The 18866-nt window shown below is 43.7% G+C and overlaps 1 protein-coding gene across 4 annotated transcripts in view; it reads right to left on the reverse strand.

Annotated features, from left to right (window-relative positions):
* LOC140738451 (uncharacterized) overlaps nt 1–6867 on the reverse strand; it is a 268214-nt gene extending 261347 nt beyond the window's left edge. For 3 of the 4 annotated variants that reach the window (XM_073065743.1, XM_073065744.1, XM_073065742.1), the window contains exon 1: nt 6664–6860. The gene's annotated coding sequence lies outside the window, so the exon portion shown is untranslated. Of the gene's footprint in view, nt 1–6663 lie in introns of all 4 variants that reach the window. The other variant, XM_073065745.1, reaches the window with a different exon arrangement.
* Nucleotides 6868–18866: the final 11999 nt, after the last annotated feature.

The raw sequence follows: 18866 nt of genomic DNA on the forward strand, positions 1-18866 counted from the left end.
AGTCCTTTGGATCCACCTTTAACTAAACCTGTCCAATATCAGACTGCCCCAACTCTCAAAAACTGGTCTAAGCATCTCTGACAATTAATCTGGCCACCCAGCAATAAAACTTTGCAGCTGCATGACTGAATTCCCACATACAGAATTACCAGGATTAAGTTGTGCTCTGGACAAAGAACAGGACCACCTGGACCACACAATACACTTGCCTCAATAAAATGAATTAGTAACAAGGGAACTAAATTAGCAAAACAAATACATGGAATGTTTCTGATGAAGACTAACAAATAGTTAAATGGGACTTATTTCACCCAAAGACAAGAATTGCACTGTAATCATCATCCATTTCTTCAGTGGAAGGCAATGAGAAGATGCTAAGGGAGGCTGTGATTTGACTGAACCAATACAATTAACTATATTTTTTCAATTACTTGTAAAATCCTCCAGCAGAACAATGACTGGAGCATTTCAGACTTGACAATCAACTGAAATATTTGTCTATCATGCTTGGTTTTTCCATAACATCCAATATATCTGTTCTACAGCACCTATGGAAAAGATAAAGCTAGTTTTATAAGTATGGAATGCAGACATCATTGTTAGATCAAGAACTTATTGCTTCACTCCAATTGGCTTTGAGGGTTGAACTGTCTTCTTGAACTGTTGCAGTCTCTGCAGGAAGTGCTCATCGCAGTTTAAAGTTCAACTTTCAAAGTAATTTTATTATCAAAGTACATATATGTCACCATATACAACCCTGAGATTCATTTTCTTGCAGGCATACTCAATAAATCCATAGAATAATAACCACAACAGAATCAATGAAAGACCACACCAACTTGGGTGTTCAACCAGTGTGCAAAAGACAACAAACTGTGCAAATACAAAAAGAAAGAAATAATAATAATAAATAAATAAGCAACAAATATCGAGAACATGAGATGAAGAGTCCTTGAAAGTGAGTCCATGGCTTGTGGGAACAGTTCAATGATGGGGCAAGTGAAGTTATCCCCTTTGGTTAAAGAGCCTGATGGTTGAGGGGTAATAACAGTTCCTGAACCTGGTGGTGTGAGTCCTGAGGCTCCTGTACCTTCTTTCTGATGACAGCAGCGAGCGAGCATGTCCTGGATGGTGGGTCCTGATGCTACTTTCCTGCGACAGTGCTTCGGCCAGACGTACTCAAAGGTGGTAAGGACTTTACTCATCATGGACTGGGCCATATCCACTACTTTTTGTAGGATTTTCTGTTCAAGGACCTTGGTGTTTCCACACCCGGCTGTGATGCAGCCAATCAGTATACTCTCCACTACACATCTATAGAAGTTTGTCAAAGGGGGATGTCACAGGAACTAGACACAGCAACAATGCAGAAGTAGTCCGTACAAGTCCAAATATGACCTAGAGGGAGAACTGAGGGTCTGCACATGAACTTACTTCCTTGTCCTTCTTTATGACAGAGATTGTCGATTTAGGAATTTTGGTAAACACTAAAGTCACATCACCCTGGTGTGAAGAGAATAAATCTTTTATGAACTGATAGGTCACCGGTAAAACAGATTACTTTGTCCAAGATAATTGGACAATTGGACTAATTGGTTGCTCCTGTTCTGTTCAATCCAGCATCTGCAGAATCTCGTATTTTAAAAGTGTAGTTGTTTGACCTTTCAATTAAATATTGTAATTTTTTATGGCTTGAGTCTAATCTTTACCCCTTTTCCCTTAAAACTTTGCATTATTTAAAATCAATCACACAGTGATAATTAACACCTCAAAGATTAAAGATGGCAGATTAATGGCAATAGTTCTGCTCAGAACTTTTGACAGTCCGACACTGATTTACGTGGGGCTGGTACTGAGAAACTGGTTGATTCATTATTCCCACCTGCAAACAAGCTATACAACTATGCATTACCTAAGACAGCCAACCTCATGCAATTGAAATCGAAAGCCTCAAATTCTTACCAGCCCAAAGTCATTCATGAAATCCTGAACTTCATTCTTCACTTATTTCCTTAATACTCACTCCCCAACTAACAAACATTTTTCCTCATCTACGTTTGCAAAGTCTAAGACCCTGAATCAAATTGAACACAACCCACAGTTTGTGGAACTATTTCTCATAACTTAACCTCTTGTGTTCAATAACTATTCTAGTAAATCAAACCACACTCCTTCCAAGCTTCTAAGTGATGCCCAAAATTACAGCTAACAAAACAGGTTCTGGGATATGGTATGGTTCCCAGATTTACTTAGTACTCTGCATGTGCTTAACCATTGCTTTGCTTAGCTATGACATACCTTCTAACAGAAAAGCCTACAAAAAGTAGATACAGAGCAGTCCGTTACAGAAAAAGCTCTCCCTATGATTAAGCACATCTGCCACAAGAAAGCAGCACCCATCATCAAGGACCGCCACTACCCAGGCCGTGCTCTCTCCTCACTACTGCCATTGGGGATGGAGGGACAGGAACCTCAGGAGTCACACCTCCAGCTTCAGGAACAGGCGTCTGAACCAGTGTGGATAACTTCACTCACTTAAACAGTGAACACAACCTATGTACTCACTTTCAAGGACACTGCAAATCATATCCTCAGCATTATTTACTTATTTGTATTTGAACATCGCGTCTTCTTTTGCACATAGGGTTAATTGTCAGACTTTGTGTGTAGTTTTTCACTGATTGTGTGGTATTTCTTTGTTCTGGTATGAATGCCTGCAAGAAAATGAATCTCAGGGTAAAACATTGCGACATCTGCTTTCACTAATTGAGATACAGCGTGGGATAGGCCCTTCCAGCCCTTCAAGCCACGCTGCCCAGCAACCGCTGATTGGCCTAATCCTGGGACAATTTGCAACGACTAATTAACCCACCAGCCGGTACGTCTTTGGACTGTGGGAGGAAACCCGAGCACCCGGAGGAAACCCATGAGGTCACAGGGAGAACGTACAAAGTCCTTACAGTCAGTGGCGGTAATTAAACCCGGGCTGCCTGTACTGTAAAGCGCTGTGCTAACCATCACACAATGTACTTTGATAATAAAGTTACTTTGAACGTTATATTCCAATCCTTTGCATCCAAAGGCCCGCATAGCACAAATCCAAGTTATGTTATACCCATTCAAGAAAGGTTAATGTAATACGTTTGACACGCCTGCGTTCTTGTGCTGTACCTTCACTGTGTTGGCACATTATTTTTACATCAGTTACCACTGTTTATAGCACACTCTTTAGGAACCAGACTCAATTACACTGCAGTATGAATAATCACCAGAAAACTTCCACGTTATAAAGTGCCCTCATAATGTAGGGCTTTGTACCTTTTCACAATTACTAAACATATGACCACATATGCAAAAAATGTTCATCTGCTCTGTCACTGCAATATATGAAAAGCGTCCTTAAATATGACATAAACACAAGAAGGTCTGCAAATGCTGGAAATCCAAAGTAACTTGGGAAATGTTGGAGAAACTCAGGTCAGGCAGCATCGATGGAAATGAATAAACAGTCAACGTTTTGAGCTAAGACCCTTCTTCAGGACTGGAAAAGAAGGTGGAAGACACCAGAATAAAAAGGTAGGGGGAAGAGGAGGTGAAAGGTAAAGCTGGGTGGGTGGGAAAGATAAAGGGCTGGAGAGGATGGAAACTGATCAGAGAGGACAGAAGACCATAAGAGAAAGGGAATACATTTCACGGGATACCATGAAATATGACATACTATAAGGCCGAGCAGATTCAAAGTTCCCAAAGCAAAGGTCATAAATACAATGCAATAAGATTTGTTTTTCCCCCTTTTACATATATTCCCACTTCTCAGCTTCCTTTGCAACCAATAATCTTCAATAAATCTACACTGGACACATCCATGAAGCCCAGATCCATCTCCTATTTCAGCATCTTCTCAAAGCAGAAGTCTAGTATCTGCCGTTCAAGTGGACGGTATGCTTTTCCACGCAGTCAGCAACAGCTTCACACAAAACTCTCATCTTAGAGCAGGGGTTCCCAAACTCTTCTAATGCAATAGTCCCCCACCATTAACTGAGGGGTCCGTGGACATAAAGCAAATCACCAGCCACACAATAAAAGCCAAACAAGACTGAAGACAAATTAAAAATGAGAGGTTAGCAAAATGGCAAAGGTTTGCTCAGAGTTTCTGATATTTCTACATTTACTGATCCAGAGCAGGCTAGATACTTCATAATTTCAAGAAGATACCAGTTGGGTGGCAGGGTGGAGAAACGTTTCTACCAAAGGAGGTGTAAGGTGCTCCCTCCCTCACTAGCCTGCAGATCACCCTTGGGCAAGGTGTAGCACCTGCTTAGCCCCACCTCCCCAATTAGGGTCACGTGAAGCCATGGGGGCAGGTGGTGAATGGCCATATGAGCAGCTGGTGCATATCTCAAGTCCTGGTTGTCCGACCACAGAAGCCGGGCAGACAATCCCTGAAGAGTATTGATAATGGTTGGGGTCACCCTTCTTGTAAAGACACTGCCCAAAAGAAGGCAATGGCAAACCACTTCTGTAGAACAATTTGTGAAAAGCAATCATGGTCATAAAAAGACCATGACTGCCCACACCACACAATACGGAACATAATGAACTAGTTGGCATATCACTCCCACTCGCAAACAAGCGACAAAGTTGCACATTACCTGAGACAAGTTTAAAATAGATCGGTCACACAATGGTTATCAGGCCCCATTATGCACAGCCCGTGTAGATAAAATGAAACATCCATTTTAACTCTCTAGAATTATGGCACAAAGGTCCAAGTCTACCTTTGTTGTTAATCTGTGTAACAGACAACTCAGAAATGTCCAGCAATTGAGCAAGATCCAAAATTAGAACCACGCTACATTTTCATCCAACTCAAAGCTCAGATTTAATATCATAAAGCATGGATACAGGCTCTTTGGACTTGCCGACCAAGGTTTTCACCTTAGCTAGTCCCATTTGTCCTCGTTTGGTCCATAGCCTTTTAAACCAGGGGTTCCCAACCTTTTTTATGCCATGGACCCATACAATTTACCAAGGGGTCCACAGACCCCAGGCTGGAAACTCCTGGTACACACCAAACTTATCTACATATTTACCCAAATGTCTCTTGGTACTTCTAAAATTAATCTTATATTTATTAAAAACTAGGATGTTAAATTCTCACAAGTTTATTTTAAATGCAAGTGAGTGTCAGTAACAATTGCAGACTATTGCAACTCTGCAGATTGGAACATGCAAGTTATCAAGCCTTAGGCATCCTGGAACAGAACACAATACTATTCTGATAACTTTGCAGTTGGGTGGGACCAGTTTTGGCAAAAACACAGACAGCAGCCCATTTTATATACAACAAAAAGTACAGGAGTTCAGACTGTGTCATTAGTCACAAGACCACTAACATAAATAAATCTGAAGCATGACAATATTACAACAATGTTTTCTTGCAACAATTGGACAACAGGACAAAGGGTTCGTCCAAAAAGTTACTAAGAGGGAAACAGAATAATATCCAAACAGACCAGTGTGTAAGATTTTCAGACAGACTGATTTTCCATCCTATCTGTAAACGATTCTTTTGTCCCTGGAATGTCAAAATCCTAAACAATGCGACAAGCCCGCACAATTTACAATGCACCAGCGTTAAATTCAATGAAAAGAAAGTTGTAAGATCCCGCTTCTCTGGCGGGTTTAAAAGCAGAATATATATTTTTTTAAAAATACGTGTTGCCAAGTTACTGTGTTCTTTCGAGATGCCTGACTGAGGATAGGTCCCAACGTCGAGTCTGCAATCTGCCCTCAGTCCCTGAACAATGCAGTTTGTGACAATCTTCCGTGGGGGAAGGGAAGGGGGGGATACAGAGGTTCTTCACCCCCCCCCCCACCCCGCAGTCGATTCATCTCAATTTCCCAACAACCAACAAATACAGGTACAGTATTTAAATGTGTTGAAGAGCATTTTCTAAAGACTACACCAGGCGCTTTATTCTTGTGGAAAAGGGCAAATTCATTCAGGCTTCGTGTAAAATACAACCCCTTCCAAACAAAACAATTCTGAAAGAACAACAGTTTCTTTTGTGCGGGTGATTCTACAGCCGACTCCTCTACCCCAGGATAGGAAACATTTCGCTCTCAACGCGGAGGTTAATCTCTCGGGGTGGTGCGGGAGACGGTGGGGAAAAGGGGAGGGGGGAGACCAACGCATTGGGGGGTGTTGGAGGAGAAAGCCAACTCCGTTCAAACGGGATTAAGAGGATGGAGAGAATATCAAAGGGGTAGGAGAGGGTACGGATGGGTTAGGTGGGGGAAGGAGAGGGTAGGGGGTAGGTGAGGGTAGCGGAGCGGAGGAGGGAAGCATGGGTGGTTGGGGAGGGTGGGTGTTAGGTGCGAAGCAAACTCTGGGATCAAGGGTATAGAGGAGCGAGTTTTGGGCTGGGGGTTAATACCGAGGGGTAGCTCCGCTCCGCTCCTGCCGCCAACGTGTCCCCCCCTGGCCGGGCCGACATCCAACCTCCAGCAAACTTCACGATCTATCTGGCAAAAGCCCAACCGCACCTCCTGCGGTTCGGACCACTTCCTTTAAACTTCAGCGAGAAGGAACACCGAGGACTGTCCCGGCAGCAGATCCAGACTTCCACCCGCCTCCCGGATCAGACCGAAAGTCCATACCTGAGAAACGCGGCTTGCCCTAGGCTACGGTGCCATCAGCTTCCCGCAGCTGCCACCATTTGCACCTGCCGGAGTGACCCTTCACCTCCTCCGAGAGTGGCCCAACTTGGTCCAACCTCCAGTGCTGGAGGAGGGCCACGGGCCGTCAGCTCGCAACCCCAAACAAACAATGAACACACGCCGCTGCCGCAAACACAACATACTCTGCCGGAACAGTTCCGTATTACACCGCCGGCACAACGGGCGCAACAACCTGTTCGCTGGGAAAATGCCACAATCAACATCAGACTCTGGCGGGGAACCCGTGCATTTCAGAGAGACCGCACCAAGAACTTGCAAATGCGGATGCCTCCTTCTCCCATGGGGAGGGAGGGAGGGAGGGGGGGGGAGGTAATCAATGAGATTTTTGTGGGTCTCGACGGGGTAAACAAGCTGATTCCCCCCGCCGGGGGAGTCTGGAACCAGAGGTCACCGACGCAAGAAGCTGCGCCATTAAGGGCGGAGCTGGTAACAAGAGGATGAGAATTAGCAGAAAGAGAACTTATGGTCTCTCGCTGTCTGTGCCACCATTCGACGAGATAGTGAATGATTTACCTGTTTTTTTCCTGCACTGTGCCCATAGCTTCGGACTCCCTTAATACCCAGAAATCTATCATTCTGTTATGAGTGCACCCAGTCACTAGGTCTCCTCAACCCTCAAAGATTTACCAACCTGTGAAGGAAGAAACTGCTCTCAGCTTGGTCCTAAATAGCTCACTCTGTCTGAGACTGTGATCCCTCGCTCCAGACTTCAGCCTGGGCAAATCTCCCTGCATCAAATTGGAAAAAACTTAAACGGGAGAAGTTGATACCTGGTGACCATTCCCGTGATCCCCCACCACATTTTGCTTTCCCTCATTACTGTTGCCCCCTCACAACCTGCCCTTCAACTCCCTCTGGTTCACCACCTCCTTACCTTTATTCTATGGTCTACTGTCCGCTTCTATCAGATGCCCATCTTCTCATATCATTCCTTTTCATCTCCCTGCCTCACCTACCTATCTACCCCTCACCTATAACCTGCCCGCTCATGCTCCTCCATCACCACCACCCCCTTTTTTTTATTCTGTTCTCCTTCCTTTCCAGTCCCAATGAAGCACCTCAGCCCAAAACATCGTCCCTAAATGGTGTCCGATCTGCTGAGATTCCCCCAGCATGTTGTTGCTAAAATGTCGGCATGTTTCAATATGATCACCTTGCATTGTTCTAAACTTGATAAAATATTGGGCCAATCAACTCAATATCTCTTCATACAGCAAATCCATCACCCCTGGAACCAGCACAATGAATCCTTATTGCACCCCTTCCATATAATTTTTAAGGATATCAGTACACTCTCACCCACACCAATGTAAATACAGTAAGATGTGTATTCTATTGTACTCAACTCATTTTCTAATAATCATCACGTACCTTCCTGTTAATTCCACCAACTACATTCCAGTCTTCCATGATTTATTACAAGACACCTAGGTCTCCTTAGACATTACATCTCCCAGTCTTTCATCACTTCAAAAACAATTCTTTTTCTTCTGCTTTGAATATCAAAGTGGATGATATGACACTTTTTGGCAATATGTTCATCCAGCATGTTCTTATCACTTGTTTATATTCCCTTGAAGTTCCTTTACATTCTTGCTCATTTGCAAATCCCAATGGATTTGTATCATCAATAGACTTGGAAATATAATATTTCTTCCCTTCAGCTCGGTTGTTAGCCAGATTGTGAATAGCTGGGTCCTTGTCGAGTGGTCAGTAGTGGAAAAGTTGAGCAGTTTCAAGTCCCTGGGTGCCAACATCTCTGAAGATTTATCCTGGGCCCAGTATATTGATGCAATTATGAAAAAGGCATGTCAGCACCTACATTTCATTAGGAGTTTGAGAGATTTGGAATGTCTAGCAGATTTCTACAGATGTACCATGAAGAGCATTCTAACTGCTTACACTCAGTACACTCAATAAGCCTACAGACTCTCACAGCTACCTGGACTATTCCTCTTTCCACCCTGTCTCTTGCAAAAATGCTATCCCCTTCTCACTATTCCTCCGTCCGTGCCGCATCTGCTCTCAGGATGAGGCTTTTCATTCCAGGACAAAGGAGATGTCTTCCTTTTTTAAACAAAGGGGCTTCCCTTCTTCCACCATCAACTCTGGTCTCAAACGCATCTCTCCCATTTCCCGCACATCTGCCCTCACCCCATCCGCCCACCACCCCACTAAGGATAGGGTTCCCCTTGTCCTTACCTACCACACCACCAGCCTCCGAATCCAACGTATAATTCTCCGTAACTTCCGCCACCTCCAACGGGATCCCACTACCAAGCACATCTTTCCCTTCCCCCATTCTTTCTGCTTTCCACAGGGATCGCTCCCTACGCAACTCCCTTGTCCATTCATCCCTCCCCCATCCCTTCCCACCGATCTCCCTCCTGGCACTTATCCTTGCAAGTGGAACAAGTGCTACACCTGCCCTTACACTTCCTCCCTCACCACCATTCAGAGCCCCAGACAGTCCTTCCAGGTGAGGCGACACTTCACCTGTGAGTCGGCTGGTGTGGTATACTGCGTCCAGTGCTCCCGGTGTGGCCTTTTATATATTGGTGAGACCCGACGCAGACTGGGACACCTACGCTCGGTCCACCAGAGAAAGCAGGATCTCCCAGTGGCCATACATTTTAATTCCACGTCCCATTCCCATTCTGATATGTCTATCCATGGCCTCCTCTACTGTCAAGATGAAGCCACACTCAGGTTGGAGGAACAACACCTTATATACCGGCTGGGTAGCCTCCAACCTGATGGCATGAACATTGACTTCTCTAACTTTTGTTACTGCCCCTCCTCCCCTTCTTACCCCATCCCTAATTTATTTTTCCCCTTCCTCTTTTTTCTCTCTCTCTGCCCATCACTCTGCCTGTTCTCCATCTCCCTCCGGTGCTCCCCTCCCCCTTTCTTTCTCCCTGGGCCTCCCGTCCCATGATCCTTTCCCTTCTCTAGCTCTGTATCCCTTTTGCCAATCACCTTTCCGGCTCTCAGCTTCACCCCACCCCCTCCGGTCTTCTCCTAACATTTCGCATTTTCCCCTCCCCCTCCTACTTTCAAATCTCTTAGTATCTTTCCTTTCAGTTAGTCCTGACGAAGGGTCTCAGCCCGAAACGTCGACAGTGCTTCTCCCTATAGATGCTGCCTGGCCTGCTGCGTTCCACCAGCATTTTGTGTGTGTTGTTCTAACTGCTTGGTTTGGAGGGGCCACTGCACAGGACCAGCAAAAGCTGCAGAGTTGCAAACTCAGGCCAGCTTCGTCATGAGCACTAGCCTCCCCTGCATGAAGGACATCTTTAAAAGACAATGCCTCAGAATGGTGGCATCCATCATTCAGGACCTCCTTCACCCAGGATATGCTCTCTTCTTAGTACTAACATCAGAGAGGAGGCACAGGAGCCAAAAGACACATATGCAACATTTTAGAAACAGCTTCCTCCCTTTTGCCATCAGATTTCTGAATAGCCAATGAACCCATGAACACTACCTCGCTATTTTTGCTCTCTTTTTCACTACTAATTTAGTGTTTTATATATTTTTATTATAGCTTATAGTATCTTATGTATTGCATTGTACTGCTGCCACAAGACAACAAATTTCATGACATACCGTATGTCAGTGATAGTAAACATGATTCTGATGCTTGTGAAACTCTTCTGCCTAAGAAATGTCCTTTGCTTCTTGTTTTCACCTTGAGATCAGAGAATCCTTAGAATTCCCGACAGAATAATGATGAGTATATTCAGGAAAGAGATTGGCAAGTTTCTGGGTGTTAAATAAAAACAAGGGACATTGAGTTGTTGCAGGTCTGGAGCTAAAGACTCAGCAGGGTCTCTCTGAATGCTGGAGCTGGCATAAGGGGTCGAAGGGCATGCCATGCCCCTGCCTCTGCCTCTTATACATTGTTCTTATGTGGTGCTTCTAGTGCTGATTTTGTTCCTGGTGAAAACTCTCCAGCATCATCATATGCTGTGTCATGTGAAATGGGCACTCATGGTCTCGACCATGATTGTTCTTGACAAATTTTCCTGCAGAAGTGGTTTGACATTGCCCTCTTCTGGGCAGTGTCTTTGCAAAACGGGTGACCCCAACCGTTATCAATACTCTTCGAGGTTGTCTGCCTGGCATCAGTGGTCGCATGACCTGTACTTGTGATGCGCACCGGCTGCTCGTACGACCATCCACCACCTGCTCCATGGTTTCACGTGATCCTGATCAGGGGGCTAAGCAGGGGCTACACCTTGCCCAAGGGTAACCTGAAGGCTAGCAGAGGAAAGGAGTGCCTTGGTAGACATGTATCTGCACACCACCACCACCCTGAAAACTAGTCAAGTTTCTCATTATGTCGAGGTCCAGGTAGAGTGAAAGATTGATTGCAGCAACATCACAGGCATGTAGGTACAGTCAAAACATAACACAGAACATAAACTATATAGAAACTTTACATAAATATACAAGATAGTGAAGATAAAGAAAACTGGAAGAGTAAAACATAGTTGATGAAGAGTCTCAACCCAAAACATTGACTCTTTATTCCTTTCCATAGACACTGCCTGACCTGCTGAGTTCTTCCAGTATTTTGCATGTGTTGCTTTGGATTTCCAGCATCTGCAAAATCTCTTGTGTTATAGACAAGCTAATAGAACATAGAAGAGTACAGCACAGGAACAATGTTGTGCAAATTAAAAATGCCCAAATACTAATATCTCCTACCAACGCTATGTCCATATCTTTCCATCTTCATTACATTCATGTGCCTATCAAAATGTCTCTTGAAAGCCTCTTTCACACACAGTGATGCTAGAAAGTTAGTGAACACCGTAAAATTTTCTCTATTTCTGCACAAATACGACCTAAAATTTGATCAGATCTTCCTAAAACTAGGTAAAGAGAACCCAATTAAATAAATAACACAAAAACATTATCTTGTTCATTTTTTTATTGAGAAAAAAATAATCCAATAATACATGTACTTTCCTTTCAGTAACTGGTGTGACCTCCCCCCCACCACCCCCTTGTACAGCAATAAGTTCAACCAAATGTTTCTGGTAACTGTTGATCAGTCCTGCACATCAGTTTGGAGGAATGTTAGCCCATTCTTCCTTTCAAAACAGCTTCATCTCTGGGTTGTTAATGGGCTTCCTTGCATTAACTGCTTGCTTCAGGTCCTTCCACAACATTTATATAGGATTAAGTTCAGGTCTTTGATTTGGCCATTCCAACACACAAATTTTCTTCTTTTTAAGCCATTCTGTTATTGATTTACTCTTGTCTTTCAGATCATTGTCTTGTTGCATTATCCAATTTCTATTAAGCTTCAGGTGACGGACTGAGACCCTGACATTCTCCTGTAAAATGCCTTCATGCAATTTTGAATTCGATGTTCCCTCAATGATTGCAAGCTGTCCAGGCTCTAAGGCAGCAAAGCAGCCCCAAACGATGATGTTCTTTCCGCCATGCTTCACAGTTGGGATGAGATTTTGGTGTTGGTGTGCAGTGTCCTTTTTCCTCCAAACATAGCAATGCACGTTTCTGCCAAAAAGTTCAACTTTTGTCTCATCTGTCCACAGAACATTGTCCCAGAAGTGTTGTAGAACATCCAGGTGGTCTTTTGCAAACATGAGACGTGCAGCAATATTTTTTTTGAAGAGCAGTGGTTTCCTCCATGGTGTCCTTTCTTGTTCAGAGTTTTTCTTAAAGCAGACACATGAACAGCGACTTCAGCAAATTCTAGAGGTTTCTGCAGGTCTTTGGCTGGTACCCTTGCTTTTTTTTCACCTCCTTTAGCATTGCATATGGTGCTTTTGGTGTGATCTTTGCAGATTGCCAGTTCCTACAGAGAACAGCAACTGAGTATCCTACATTTGTAGACAACTTCTCTTACTGTGGGCTGATGAACACTCAAGTCTTTAGAAATGTTTTTGTAGCCTTTTCCAGCTTCATGCATCTCTACAATTCTTCTTTTAAGGTCCTCTGAATGTTGTTTTGATTGAGGCCTGCTGCACATAAACCGATCTTTCTTGAGAAGAGCAGGCTCTGTCAGTAACCTGACTTTGTGTGTCTTATTTTAGGGCAGGGCACCTCTACAACTCTCACCTCCAATCCCATCCCGTTGATTGAAACACCCGACTCCAAATAGCTTTTGTAGAAGGGATTACCCCAGAGTTTCACATACTTGTCCCAACAAATACATGTAATATTGGAGCATTTTTCTCAACAAATAAATGAACAAGTATAATGTTTTTGGTGTTATTCATTTAATTGGGTTTTCTTTATCTAGTTTTAGGACTTACATGAGGATTTGATCACATTTTAGGTCATATGTAGTAATAGTGAAAATTCTTTAGGGTTCACAAACTTTCCAGCAGCACTGTGTTTGCCTCTACCACCGTAACAGGCAGCACATTCCAGGCATCCGCCACTCTCTGAGTAAAAAACTTACCCCTCACATCCCCCTTGAACCTACCCCCTTCCATCTTTGTGGTAATGCTGAAGGTGGTCGTAATGTTCTGTTGCCGAGGTAGCGTTAGGGTTGTGCAGGTCATTTGAAGAACTTTATGGTTGTAGTAAAGTAGCTGTGCTGAACTTTAGGCTTCTGTACCTCCTGCCTTACAGGAACAGTTAGAAGAGGGGATGACCTGAATGGTGGGGACCCTTGATGATAGATGGCGCCTTCCAGAGGCAGCTGCTCATCTGGATGGTTTCAGGAGGGTTGGGCCATGATTGACCCAGGGTAGTGAACACTAGTCTCTGTGGCCTCTACATTGGAATTGCCATACCAGGCCATAATGCAACCAGTCAGGGTACTTTCATCAGTGCATCTGTAAAGTATTTGGAACGTGCCAAATCTCCTTTAGCTTTTAAGCTTCTAATTGAAAACCTTGTAACTAAAACAATCATTCATTGGAAAAATGAGGTTGAGTGTTAACTACTGTTTGCCCCAATGTAAAAAGAAAGGCTTATGTTTATTTTCATCCCCCAGACACCCTAAAGCAATTTATAGTCACTATCATTCTTTCGAAGTATGGGGAATGCTGGAGTTTATGCACAAGTTCTGGCAATGATGGAGAGCCACGGCAACATGACAATTAGCATGACTCTTTTGCAGCTCGGGACATCAGTGTTTAGAGTTCAGAGTAAGGAGGGGTAGGTAGTGCTGAGGAAGCAATGCGATTGCTGCAGGACTTAGACTAATTGGAAGAATGGGCAAAAAGTGACAGATGGAATACAGTGAAATGTATGATAATGCATTTTGGTAAAAGGAACAATAGTACAGACTATTTTCTAAATGAGGAGAAGCTTCAAACATCAGAGCAGCAGAGGGACTTAGGAATCCTCATGCAAGACTACCAGAAGGTTAATTTACAGGTTGAGTCTGTGGTAAAGAAGGCAAATGCAATTTGGCACTTAATTCAAGGGGAATAGAATATAGAAGCAAGGAGATAATGCTGAGGCTTTATGAGATACTAATCAGACCGTATTTGGTGTATTGTCAACAGTTTTGGGCCCCATATCTCCAAAAGGATGTGTTGTCATTGGAGAGAGTCCAGAGGAGGTTCACAAGGATGATTCTGGGAATGAAGGGGTTAATATGTGAGGAACATTTGGCAGCTTTGGGCCTGTACTCACTGGAATTTAGAAGAATGCGTGGGGATCTCATTGAAACCTACCAAATGTTGAAAGGACTAGATATGGTAGATGTGGAGAGGATGTTTATTATGGTGGGGGTATCCAGAACTAGAGGGCACTGCCTCAAAACTGAGGGGCAACAGAGGTAAGGAGGGATTTTTTTTAGCCAGAAAGTAGTAGATCTGTGGAATGCTCTGCCACAGACTGCAGTGAAAGCTAAGTCCGTGGATATATTTAAGTTGGAAGTTGATTGTTTCCTGTAGGGCATCAAAGGACTGGCAAGAAGGCAGGTGTATGGGGTTGAGTGGGATCCAGGATCAGCCATGGCAGGGCAGGTTCGATGGGCTGAACTGCCTAATTCTACTCCTATGTCTTCTGGTCTTATGGCCTTCAGGTGTAGTCTGCATGTTGGTTCAGAGAAATTATTTTAAATGCATAAATTTTTGACATTCCAGACCATTTCAGTAGGTTCTCTGCAGGCAAAGAATTATTCCATAAATTTCCCAAGTGGTTAAAAGGGAAAAGAAACTTTCAGAGTACAGAGTTGGAAAATTACATGACAGGGTACATCTAGTGTTGGCTGTTCCATGTCACTTCAAGAAGACTAGTTCTAGTTGAAGCAAAAACTGCTGAAAGTTGAAAAATGATTACTACTCAAAAGATAAGCTTTGCCACAACTGAGTTATTCAGATGTAAATGGTTCACAGTACAGAATAAGAGTCTTAAACTACATGACAAGATACATAGAGTCATAGCAAACTACAGCACAGGCACTTCGGCCCATCCAGTCTGTGCCAAATCATTTGAACTGCCTAGTCCTATTGACCCGCACCTGGATCATACCAATGAAGAAACGTGGTGTTAATGGACTGTCAACAAGAACTACACAGCTTTGGTAAGCATGCATATAATCAATGGGGATATAGAGTGAGAGGTATAATATCTACATGGCAGTCAGAACAGGTGATGTAGTTAAGACCATAAGACACAGGAGCAGAAGTAGGCCATTCAGCCCATCGAGTCTGCTCCATCATTCAATTGTGGGCTGATCCAATTCTTCCCGTCATCCCCACTCCCCTGTCTTCACCCCATACCCTTTGATGCCCTGGCTAATCAAGAACCTATCTATCTCTGCCTTAAATACACCAATGACTTGGCCTCCACAGCCACTCGTGGCAACAAATTCCACAGATTTACTACCCTCTGACTAAAGTAATTTCTCTGCATCTCAGTTCTAAAAGGATGTCCTTCAATCATGAAGTTGTGCCCTCTTGTCCTAGAATCCCCTACCATGGAAAATAACTTGGCCATATCTAATCTGTTCAGGCCTTCTGAATGTTTCTATGAGATCCTCCCTCATTCTCCTGAACTCCAGGGAATACAGCCCAAGAGCTGCCAGACATTGCTCATACGGTAACCCTTTCATTCCTGAAACCATTCTCATGAATCTTCTCTGAACCCTCTCCAATGTCAGTATATCCTTTCTAAAATAAGTTGAAAAATTAAGTTTGGTTAACACTTCACCTGTGGATTTGCTGGGGTCATCTATTGTGTCTGATGCTCCTGATGTGGCCACCTTTGCACGTGTGGTAAATTGGGGGACCATTTCATCGAACACCTTTGCTCCATCCGCTAAAAGCGGAACTTACCATTTTAATTTTTGGTTCCCATTCCCATTCTGGCGTGTTGGTCCATGGCCTCCTCTTGTGCCAAGATGAGGTCACCGTCAGGGTGGAGGAGAAACACCTTTATTCTGTTTGGGTAGCCTCCAACCTGATGCATGAATATTGATTTTCCCTCCCCTTCCCCCTTTCCTCTATTCCCCACTCTGGCCTCTTTCCTCTTCTCACTTGCCTATCACCTCACCTCCCCCTGGGTTCCCTCCTCCTTCACTTTCCCCTATGGTCCACTCTCTTCTCCTATCTGATTCCTTCCTTTCCAGCCTTTGACCTTTCTCACCCACTTATTTTCATCTATCACCTTCTAGCTATCCTCCTTCCCCTCCCTCCACTTTTTTATTCTGGCGTTTTCCCCCTTCCATTTCAACCTTGAAGAAGGGTCTCGGCCCAAAACGTAAACTGTTTATTCATTTCCAAAAGTGCTGCCTGACCTGCTGAATTCCTCCAGCATTTCACAAACAAGGGAAACTTTGCAGATGTTGGAAGTCTGAGCAACACAGACAAAATGCTGGAGGAACTCAGCAGGCCAGGTAGCATCTATGGAAAAAAGTACAGACAATAGACAATAGGTGCAGGAGTAGGCCATTCGGCCCCTCGAGCCAGCACCGCCATTCAATGTGATCATGGCTGATCATCCACAATCACTACCCCTTTCCTGCCTTCTCCCCATATCCCTTGACTTTAAGAGCTCTATTTAACTCTTTCTTGAAAGCATCCAGAGAATTGGCCTCCACTGCCTTCTGAGGCAGAGCAATCCATAGATCCACAACTCTCTGGGTGAAAAAGTTTTTCCTCAACTCTGTTCTAAATGGCCTACCCCTTATTCTTAAACTGTGGCCTCTGGTTCTGGACTCCCCCAGCATCAGGAACATTTTTCCTGCCCCTACCGAGTCCAATCCCTTCATAATGTTATATGTTTCAATCAAATCCCCTCTCATCCTTCTAAATTCCAGTGTATACAAGCCCAATCGCTCCAATCTTTCAACATATGACAGTCCCGCCATCCCGGGAATTAACCTCGTGAACCTTCGTTGCACTCCCTCAATAGCAAGAATATCCTTCCTCAAATTTGGAGACCAAAACTGAACACAATACTCCAGGTGTGGTTTCACCAGGGCCCTGTACAACTGCAGTAGGACCTCTTTGCTCCTATACTCAATTCCCCTTGTTATGAAGGCCAACATCCCATTAGCTTTCTTCACTGCCTTCTGTACCTGCATGCTTCCTTTCAGTGACTGATGTACAAGAACACCTAGATCTCATTGTACTTCCCCTTTTCCTAACTTGACACCATTCAGATAGTAATCTGCCTTCTTGTTCTTGCCACCAAAGTGGATAACCTCACATTTATCCATATTAAACTGCATCTGCCCACTCACCCAACCTGTCCAAGTCACCTTGTATTCTCCTAACATCCTCCTCATATTTCACACTACTACCTAGCTTTATGTCATCTGCATATTTGCTAACGTTACTTTTAATCCCTTCATCTAAATCATTAACATATATTGCAATTAGCTACAGTCCCAGCACCGAGCTTTGCGGTACCCCACTAGTCACTGCCTGCCATTCTGAAAAGGACCCATTAATCCCCACTCTTGGTTTCCTGTCTGCCAACCAATTTTCTATCCATGCGAGTACCCTAACCCCAATACCATGTGCTTTAATTTTGCCAACTAATCTCCTATGTGGGACCTTATCAAAGGCTTTCTGAAAGTCCAGGTACACTGCATCCACTGGCACTCCCTTGTCCATTTTCATAGTTACAGTCGACGTTTTGGGCTGAGACTTTTCAGCAGGACTGGCCTGAAAATGCCGACTGTACTTTTTTCCATAGATGCTGCCTGGCCAGCTAAGTTCCTCCAGCATTTTGTGCGTTGCTTTGGACTTCCAGCATCTGCAAACGTCATTTGTGTTTAAGTTTGGTTCAGACTGACTTGAAGAATTAGCATTCACAGCAACTGCCATTTAAGTTAGGGGTCTGTGAGTGGAATAGTGATTTGTAATTGTAGTGACGGTATCAGCAGAAAGTATTATTCACTATGAAAGTGTGTTATTGCATTACATAATGCTGGCTATCCAACTCACTGTGGATCAGGGATAGTTATCTTAGTAAATGTTGCTCCTAAACATGACAGAATCAGTTTACATTCAGTGCTGGGATTTGTTCTTTCACTTAAATGTGACTGATGGATACTTTCTGGTGGAACACTGCCTTGTTTCTCTGATTTCGGTGTCTTCGGACAATGCACTGGATTCCCCGTTTTCTTTTCCTTTGTTACAGATCTCACAAAGACTGTCAATGTGGTGAGTGAGATAAGGGTGAAAGAGATGCAGAAGTATCTTTGTGTTTAGGCATGAGCAAAGAGTTGATAGGAATAACCAATGATACTAACCTCCAGTAACCTGTTCTCAAATATTTCTATCTGTTTCCATCAGGGTCGGTGTGCACTGCTACCCAGTACTGGCTCGGCAGAAGACAAGCTGCAGATTTCCGTGTCTTCGGTCAGGACTGTCTTATTGCATGGCTGCTGTATCTTACCTTGCTTGCAACCTTGTACATGCTTTGTGCCACGTGTGACTGTTGGTACTGTGTTTTACACCATGTGTGGTTGAAGACAATTAAACTTGAATTGAATTTATGTACGTGACACACCTCTTAAGTCTAAAATAGCAGTCATTGTGTGGAATCATACAGGAAGATATTGGATAAAGGAAGGAAACTTGGAAAGTGCCTGTGATATACAAATCAGAAAAAAAATCATAAATGCAATGCGAAGAATTTAATGCTAATAATTTTATTTAAAAATTGTT

The sequence above is a fragment of the Hemitrygon akajei genome, chromosome 14 (genome assembly GCF_048418815.1).
Source record: "Hemitrygon akajei chromosome 14, sHemAka1.3, whole genome shotgun sequence".
NCBI lineage: Eukaryota > Metazoa > Chordata > Chondrichthyes > Myliobatiformes > Dasyatidae > Hemitrygon > Hemitrygon akajei.